Source organism: Leopardus geoffroyi, chromosome C1 (genome assembly GCF_018350155.1).
Source record: "Leopardus geoffroyi isolate Oge1 chromosome C1, O.geoffroyi_Oge1_pat1.0, whole genome shotgun sequence".
NCBI lineage: Eukaryota > Metazoa > Chordata > Mammalia > Carnivora > Felidae > Leopardus > Leopardus geoffroyi.
The window spans coordinates 26,900,004-26,909,881 of NC_059328.1; the positions used below are offsets into that span (position 1 = coordinate 26,900,004).

At 38.4% G+C, this 9,878-nt stretch overlaps 1 protein-coding gene across 5 annotated transcripts in view; it reads right to left on the reverse strand.

Moving 5' to 3' along the window:
* Window positions 1–9,878, reverse strand: part of ZMYM6 (zinc finger MYM-type containing 6) — a 122,497-nt gene that overhangs the window by 51,443 nt on the left and 61,176 nt on the right. For all 5 annotated transcript variants that reach the window (XM_045476639.1, XM_045476645.1, XM_045476643.1 and 2 more), the window contains one exon: window positions 3,791–3,893. The gene's annotated coding sequence lies outside the window, so the exon portion shown is untranslated. The remainder of the gene's footprint in view (window positions 1–3,790; window positions 3,894–9,878) is intronic.

Sequence of the window (9,878 nt, forward strand, 5' to 3'; positions counted from 1 at the left end):
ATGCTAATTGTTTGGCCCCCTTGAAACTCCCAAGAGTACACAGAAAGAATGCTGAATCAGGACATACAAAGTCAAGTTAGTAATCCTAGACATGCCACTTATGAATTGTGCCCTAGAGCAAAACACTTATCATTTAAAACCTCAATTTTTTAGCTGATGAAGGAGTCTATGTTCTTTTTTTTTTTTTTTAAGTTTATTTATTTATTTTGAGAGAGAAAGTACAGGTCAGGGAAGGGCAGAGAGAGAGGGAAACAGAGAATCCCAAGTAGGCTCCGCACCTTCAGCGCAGAGCCCATCTATGTTCTGACTGGTTTTCTAATGTAGTTAATGTACAGTGTTATATTAGTTTCAGGTGTACAATATAGTGAGTCAACAGTTCCATGCTCATCAATTAAGTGTACTCCACCTCCTCTTCTTCTCCTTCTCCTTCCTCTTTTTGAGTAGGCTCCACGGGGTTTGAACTCACAACCCTAATATCAAGAGTCACATGCTTTACCGACTGAGCCAGCCAACCACCCCAGGTCTGGTTGTTTTAAGCCAAAAAGGGAAAATATGGTGGCCTTGAGAATGATGAGAAAATCTAAGAAAAGGTTTAGACAATGAACAGAACAGAATCCCAAAATCTGTCAGCAAGAATAGCTTGATCCAAGTCACTGATAATTGCTAAAATAAACTTTATGCCAAACAATTGGTCTTTTAGTCTGTGTAAGCTAATTGCTAAGATAAACTCCCAAATTACAGAGGTTCTACAATGTGAACATTTGTTTCTGTCTCACACAATAGTCCAACATGGGTACTCCTGTTCTAGTGGCTTTTCTGGGCACCTGTCCTCCAGGCATTGTCTCAGGGACCCATAATCTTTACATTCTGTGGCTCTATCCTCTTCTATGTCTGTGGAGTCTTCTCCATTCAGCCAATGGTTGGGGAAAGAAAGGGCAAAGATCACATGAGGGAGGTTTCTATAGGTCAGGTCTAGATGTTGGCCATTGTTTCTACGTTCCATTGTCCAGAAATCAAGTCACATGCCTGCACCCGACTGCAAGAAAAATGTAGTATATTTGTATGCCCAGGAGGATAAGAAAATGGGGTTTGATGAACATATGAAAGCCTCTCTCACAGCATCCCTTGAACAAGATTCAAAGTTCTGAGAATGATCATCTGATTGGCATAGCTTAGGTCACTAAGCTACAGGCCAAATCAGGAAAGAAATACAGAAAGAATTAATCCCTTTCTATTCCACTGTGAGAGGAAGCAGACAAGGGAATTGTCTTTACTTACAATGGAGAATTTTCCTAAAAGGGAGATCAGGATGCTTAGAAACAGGGGGAGAGTTGGATGCTAGACAGCCAAAAATGACAAATGTCCAGTATATCTGTAATCTGCCTATGTTACACAAGAAAGTCTCTAAAGGTTTTTTCAGCTTTAATTGTTCATGACTCAGATGCAATAACTAAAACATATATAGATGTCCAAGGATTTCTGTTAAGAGCAACAGCCCTCCAATTCCTAAGGGCCTCCCTGACTCTCAGAAGGGCAAATAATTCATAGAACAAGATGATGCCTGTCAATACATGGGAAAGCATTAGTGCTCAGTGGAACCATGTAGTCTAAGAAAAGTATGATTAAGTAACATAACATGTTAAAATGGAAAATAGCATTGCAACTTCACGACCTTGTTTGGTTTTTTTTTCCAGGTTTGTCACTACTAAAAGACATAGCAGCTCTAATATTTTGACTCCACATTTACTCTCATGTATATCCCTAACACCTAAATTTGATCTTTAGTAGTTTTATCCACCAAAATTATCTGGAATTCATTGCAAAGTGGCTGATTATATGGGGCAGGGGAAAAAATAGTATGACTTCAGAACATTCTCTTATGGCAAGAAAGGAGGGATGTTTCAAGGATGTCAGGGGCGGAGCTAAAAGGACAACACTTAGAGATGTACCCAGTGGTGAAGTTGTAATAATTAAATTTAAATTTAAATTTAAATAATTTAATTTAAATAATTTAAAATGTCATAATTAGAGAAAATTGGAATAAGTAAAATCTACAAAGGCTATGCATTCATACTAAGACTCAAATGGGAAAAGTAAACAAAAAAATAGCTTTAAGTAAACAAAAAAATTTTAATACAATAAAGGATGAATACAATATATGTTTAATGATTAGTAATGTGTATGTCTTTGCATGTACAGGTGTGGCTGCACATATATTTTTTCTTCTGTAAAAGGTATGTTGACTTAAATATATCCACATATAATTTACCTATATCTATGGTTTACATATGAACAAGCAGATAAAAATGAACCAAAAGGTAGGAGGAAGGAGCCATCAACACTAGTAATTTTGTAAAATTATCACGACCAGATAGAAGGTGAGTCTGTCAATTATTCAGCACCACATTTACAAAAAGCAAGTAAAAATAGAGTTCAACAGATATTCTAAGAATGAGAAGGGTAAATCAATATTCTATCTTTCAGGAGATAAAACAACAAAATGGCTCTAGTAATTATAATAAGATACTGATAAGAAATACATAAGTTCCTAAGCAGATCAATGTCATATAATAGCAAGATGGCTATTGGTCATGCAAACCTTAGAGCTTACATAATTTCCAAAATAGACACTAAGTTTCAAAATTTAAAAACCATAAGGAAGACAGAGGATTATAAGTACTATGGTATTTTAAAACTTTTACTGTTACAAAAGGGTTTTAAATAAATGGTCTTAATTACCTTGGACAACAAAACTAGGTTTTATGTCCCAACCAAGAAAGAATTAGTTGATATCACAGATCCTGGAACCTCAACTGATTTAAAATTATATTTCTTTTTCTGTTTGATTTGGTAAAATTTCTGAAATCCCAGAAAATAATCAAAATGCTATTACTGAAACCTTAAGAAAATATGAAAGTAAATATAATCTTAAGAGATATAAAAGTGGTACAAAAATAATACAGTAATAGTCAACCCATGGCATTGAATATTCAATCCAGGCCTACCTAATTGATACAAGTGTAGTCGATTTTGTCATCTTTGTGTTTGTGCACAGTTTGCTGATATTTAACGCCTATGAGATATTCAAAAGTATCAACCATATTAAATTTGTAATTCCAGCTTAAATTGTTTCAGAGAATTAATCAAATGTGTATTCTGGTTTAGTGACCAAGAAAAACTATTTCAACATTTTATTTACTAGAAATAGGATTTTGGCAATTGGGCATTAAACAACAAACAAGCTGTGAGTATTCTCCAAGCAAAAAAGCCCCCTGGACATGAAAAATACTGAATCATAAGGCACAAAGTAGATAATGTGTTTTTACTAATACTCCTCAGGAAGAAGGGGAAGTAACAAATGGGAGACTTGAATAAGGGGTTGGTTGAAAGAATTTGGAAAACTGTGGCACATACACTTTCTGAGAGAGACACACAACCAAACAGATAATTAGCCTACAGTGTGGTGATTATTACAGAAGCGATACTTGGACCAAAGAAGAAAGAGAAGTTAACCTAACCTGTGCATCTATTACTTACCAGGCATAATAGAATACGATGAAATTGGCTAGATGTTTGTAACCAAGTATCATGGAAACCTCACATCAGTTCTAATTCCAAAGATTTTTCATAATGTGGGGAAACCAGATTAAGCCCAAAATGGCCCCATGGCTAGGATCTAGACATATTCTCCAGGCCTACCTAATTGATAGGACAGCCAAGAAGTCTGTTTTCTAAGGGACTTCTAAGAGAGAACTGATGTGAAAGGAAAAAATAAGCCATCGGGACAAACCTGGCGCAGTAATGAAGCCTCAGGGACAGTGGATAGGTGACTGGACAGAATACAGTGTCTGTCACTTGGATTTGATTCAGCCTCGGCTCAAATGGTGTCACATCTAGGGAAAGGGAAAGACAGGGGAAGAATGAGGTCTCAAGAAGACACAAAAAAGAACAAAACTCAAAACTTGAAACATCAGTTTTTACAAAAATTTCTGACCAATATTAACCCTACTTCAGCACCCCCTCACACACACATTACAGTGCAACACAAAAGTGGAGAGAGATGGTCTCCTCACTTTATTATAGATATCAAAAGATCATATTGCCAGGGAAATGGTGATTACAAACAAATTAGAGGTCTCAAAAATTAGTCAAACAGCTTCCCCAGCTTCTGCCAAGGTTGTAAGTGATAGAGTTAGCATTTGGATCTGAAAATATGTGTGGATCCAATTCCTCCCCCCCCCCCCCACTTTCATTTCAATGTGCTCCTCTGTGGTCTCCAGGCTGTGTTTATTTCTAATGATAACTACTTCACTTTCAGCTCTCTAAATCGGAGGATGCTCAGTCTCCTATACCATATGCCTTTGGATTTTTTTAAGGTTTTAAAGTAGTCTTTACATTGAATATGGGGTTTAAACTCAGAACCCCGAGATCAAGAGTCTCATGCTCCACTGACTGAACCAGCCGGGCACCCCCCATCTGCCTTAGGATTTAAAGTTGGGTCTATATCCCCTATGCTCCCCTTTGCTACTCTTACGTAACAATTCATGTTCCTTTAAAGCTCATTTCATCAGGCTTTGAGGACCCCTCCTTATTACTGGCATCTACTTATCTCCTAGTCACTCTTTAACATTCATTGAAGAATTTAGCTGCTGGCTCCGTTTTCCTCTTCTGCCACGATTTCACCTTTCCCATGGACACTTCTAATACCTTGGTCTCTCAGTTTATTTAGCTTCTCAATTTCAGCAAACTTTTCCCCTTTCTACCTGCGCCTCCCCACTCCAATGACACATCTTGAATCCTTTGCCTAAAATTGCTCCTCCTCAGAAATAATATATTCAGATACCCCACTTTCTGACCACACCCTATTTTTTCTCACTCAATTTCTCCCTCTAAAGCTACCCTTCTATTTTATAAAGACCTCTGGTTCCTCCATCAGTCTACTTTCATTCTATTTATTCACCTTTTGCTGTCTGCTCTTCCTTTTATGTTTCCTACTAGTCACTTGCCGATATCCTCCACTCTCTTCTATGGACCTTATCTCGTTTCTACCTGGAAAAACCCTAAATCGACTTCTCCATGCCCACACCTGTGCTGCTTATTATTGTTGATAAAAGTCATAGAGTCTACCAAACTGGCACAAATATAAATTCTCAGGGTTCTCAGCCTCAACTGGGCTGATGGTATGTCTAGAAATCCTCCCATGGCTCTTCTGTCAGTTTTCTCTTCCATTCTTCACAAAGACTATTCAGTTTCTCCTTTCTCTTCAAATCTCTGACCCAAAACTTCACTCACAGCAGGTGACATAACCTCTTATCCTCATAGAGAAAATACTATACAATCAAATAAGAACTTCCTCAGTTCCTGGCACAAAATGAACAGTTTTCTGCAATTAAACCTACCATTCTTTCTTTCCTCCAATTACAAAGGAAAGGGTGTCTCTCCAGCTACTACCTTATCTTTGTCACAGCCACATACCTCTTAGAAGAGCTGACTACACTCGTTTTCACTTCTTCCTATCACAGCCACTCCTCAATCCACTGCTATCTGGCTTCTGCCTTCCACAGAAACCACTCTTGGCAAATTCACTAATGACTTTGTTGCTAAATCCTATGGTTATTTATCAGTCCTTATTTCAGCAGTCAATGGCATTGCTGCTATTGACCTCATCCTCTCTTAAATCCTCTCTTCACGTGGCTTTGTGATACCATATTCTCCGAGTTTTCCTCATATGGCCTTAGCCATTTCTTCTTAGTTCCTTTCTTGTGTTCCTATAGCTACACTAATTTGTTAATTATCAGTGTTCCTTAAGGTTTCTGTCTTTGGCCTTTTCACCTCACTCTACCCACAATGAGTGTACTCTCACCACCCACTTCTGTGGCTATAATCATCAACTCTGTATGGTGACTTGCAAAACTACAGCTCTTTCCGAGATATTTCTTCTGAACTGTTTATTCAACTGCCTATTAAATATTTATCTTTGGGTATTTCATGGTGTTTCAGACTCAACATATCTAAAACTGAACCCATTAGTTGCCCCAGTGCCCCACCCTTTCAACAGCTCCCCTCCCCCTCTTGTATTCCCTATCTCTTAGAGTAATGCCACCATCCCCTAGGATGTAACAGTGAAAAATAGAAACAAAGATATTCTGAAACAGAAAGGATACATTCACCCATCCATTCATCAAACAAATATGTATCAAGTGACTCCCTACCCAGTATTGTGTTAAGTACTAGGAGATGGGCTGAAAAGAGACAAAGATGTATAGTTTCAGAAACAGAGAAAGTGCATGTCAGGAAGAGGTGCAGAGAAACACCTACACAGGAAGTTTCATTTCATGTGTTTGATAACCAGGGGGAAAAAAGTATATATATTTCAAATAGTTGTCCTGAGACAGGATGTTACACTTAATTTGGGTGCTTTTTAAATTTTTTCTTCAGCATAAAGAACCTTGATGAAGAGGGAAAAGGGCTGATTAAGGAGACAAACAGAATTGACTCATTCTTATTCTTGTTATTGGCAATTAGCTGTGTACTAACTATCTAGTTAAATCTCATACTACGATTTTGCATCATTTGAAATTTATGGAGCTTTTTTTCCATTATAAAAGTGATACAGGCTATGGTTGGGGGGGGGAGGATATATAAGAAGCCTTTTGGATGGTCTAGAATTCAAAGAATAAAGTTGTGGGATTAATTCTCATTCTTTCTGAACTCCTATTCTTGGACCCAAAGCAGAATACTTTTTTTTTTAAACATTTATTTTTGAGAGAAAGACAGAAAGAGAGACAGAGCACCAGTGGGGGAGGGGCAGAGAGAGAAGGAGACACAGAATTGGAAGCAGGCTCCAGGCTCTGAGCTGTCAGCACAGAGCCCAAAGCAGGGCTCGAACTTACGAGCTGTGAGATCATGACCTGAGCCGAAGTCAACAGACTGAGCCACCTAGGCACCCCAGAATACTCTTAATATCCAGGTGTTTTCCTAAGGGTTTGATTGCCACTGATTATCGATGAGATCCTGGGGAATTTTAGGACTATGGCTTGACTGCTGTTGGGCCTCTCTCTTCAGCTATTTATTCAAAAGAGGTAAGTCAAGGAATTAAGTTGGTTTCTGATGCTTCATCCAGAAGTAACAGCGATGATTTTTAGGGCATATTCAGGTATGGAGAAAATAATATTTATTTTCTTCCAAATCTGAAGCCTCACACTGCAACACTGGCAGAAAATTTAATCTCAGTCATTATTGGCATTCTCAAGAAGGCCACCAGAGGTCTGCATAGTTCCTAGGGTGGGCCCACCCCCCCCACCCCCCCCACCCCCCCCACCCCCCTTGAAGCATCAAGGAAGCTCTGCAACGATTGGCTCAATAGTCCAGACTGGTTATTGGAGACAGCCACTGCCCCAATCTGCATGTTCTCCACAGGACAAGTGGCTTTGGCATGCGCATCTTCAGCAAGGATAAAACTCCTTATGTTCAGGGTCCAGTCGTCTCTCCACAGCGCTGTTAAAGAACATGGTACACGTTCCTCAAATCACACTATAGACCTTCACCCTCTTCCTAGCCTTCTGAAACCTTTTCTTCCTTGGTCTTCTCTAAGACACTTCCCTGTCTCCTACACACACACACACACACACACACACACACACTCATACATACACATACTCCCTGGATACTTTCATAATCTTTTCAGTCGGGTTGAATTTTTATAAAACATAAGACAGCTCTTGACTTCCAACAGCTTCTGCGTTGGCTCCTACCAAAATCTCTCTGACAAAGATGCAAGGGAGGGAAAGTATACAATACAAATCAATGTCTCAGAAATTAGATAACTGCCTCGTGAACAAGCAATTTGCACACTCAATGGAAATCCTCACCTGGGACCAGGATTCAATCTTTCTTATAGTGTTTTCTTTTCTCAATCCTATTATCAGAAGCAGGGATGTGCACTCAGTGCTCCAGTTCTCCTGAAGCTGTTACACAAAACTTAGGGCTTATCTCTCATTGATATTTTTTACTTGCACGAGTCATTCATTTATGAGAAACAAGAGTCTACACATCTTATAGACCAATTGCTTTATCTTGCTTAGATAAACTTATGTTAACTTAGAAAATAAAACACATTTGTTGACAGCAATTGCTCATGAGTACATTTACTAGATAGGACTTTTGGCTGCAAGAGATAGAAAACCAAATCAAAGTAGGTTAAGTACAAAGAGAATCTACTGGCTTACATAATTTGTCCAAGAGTTGGACATCACAAATGGATGGACCAGGGAGGGAAGGTGTCAAAATTAGTATTATATGACTTAGACTGGAATCAGAGTCCTCCACCTCTCAGGTACTATGATTAGGTCAGTGATGGTCATTTGATGGTCACCACCTCACTGGGATTTTTTTTCTCCCACCCTATCAAAAAACACACTTCTGTATCCAGTGAAAATATCCTTCAGGAGTGGAGGTAAAATAAAGACATTATTAGAGAAGAAAAACAAAAAGAATTTCTTGGCAACAGTCCTGCTCTAAAAGAATTGCTAAAGGAAGTTCTTCAGACAGGGGAATGATACCTGAAGGAAATGGGAACATCAAGAATCAAAGAACAGAAGTGGTAAATATATGAGTAAACGTAATAGACTATTCTCCTCTGGAGTTGTTTTAAAAATATTTGTTGGTTGGGGTGCCTGGGTGGTTCAGTCAGTTAAGAGTCCTGCTCTTGGTTTTGGCTCAGGTCATGACCTCACAGGTCATGAGTTCAAGCCCCGCATCAGGCTCTGTGCTGTCAGCGCAGAGACTGCTTGGGATTGATTCTCTGTCTCCCCCTCCCTCTCAAGCCCCTCCCCTGCTCTCACTCTCTGTCTCAAAAATAAATAAATAAATAAATAAATAAATAAATAAATAAATAAAATATTTTCTGGATGACAGCAAAAATTATTAACACTGGCTGATGGGGTTTAGAATTCTAATACATAAAATGACTATAACAAAAGGGTAGAGAGAGGATAAACAGATTCATTTAGGGATAATATTTCTACATTTTACTTGAAGTGGTAAAATACTAATTCTAAGTGGACTATAAAAAGTTAATTATGATTATTGCAGTCACTAGAGCAACCACTAAAAAAAAATTATACAAAGATATATGGTCATAAATAGTTAAAATGGGGGGCGCCTGGGTGGCTCAGTCGGTTAAGCGGCCGACTTCGGCTCAGGTCATGATCCATGATCTCACGGTCCGTGAGTTCGAGCCCCGCATCAGGCTCTGTGCTGACAGCTCAGAGCCTGGAGCCTGTTTCAGATTCTGTGTCTCCCTCTCTCTGACCCTCCCCCGTTCATGCTCTGTCTCTCTCTGTCTCAAAAATAAATAAACATTAAAAAAAATTAAATAGTTAAAATGGAATACTAGAAAATGTTCAAATTAGCCAAAAGAAGGCAAGGAAAGGGAACAGAGAACAAATAATAAAATGATATACATAATTACTAGGTATTATATTAGGAACATAAGAATAACTTGGAGAAACTAACTTCAGTTACCAATGTAGTATTCAGAATCACCAAAGGGTCTGAATTTAAGGTTAACTGCAGAGGACATTTAGGGATCATAGCAGCAGGGGTCAGGAAGACCTTTTGACCTGGACATAGACTTTTGATAATATCTCAGGAAGCATGGTCAAAGACAAGATTGCAATAAATTCATCATTCAACTCTATATATCTTTTATAATCCTATTATGGTTTTAGGAATAGCACAATTATTCGATACTATACTCTTTTAGGTGTTGAAAATGTTAATTTGTTAAGTAGCATTTAAAATATACCATGAATGGGGCGCCTAGGTGGCTCAGTTGATTAAGAATCCAACTTCAGATCAGGTCATAATCTCAAGGT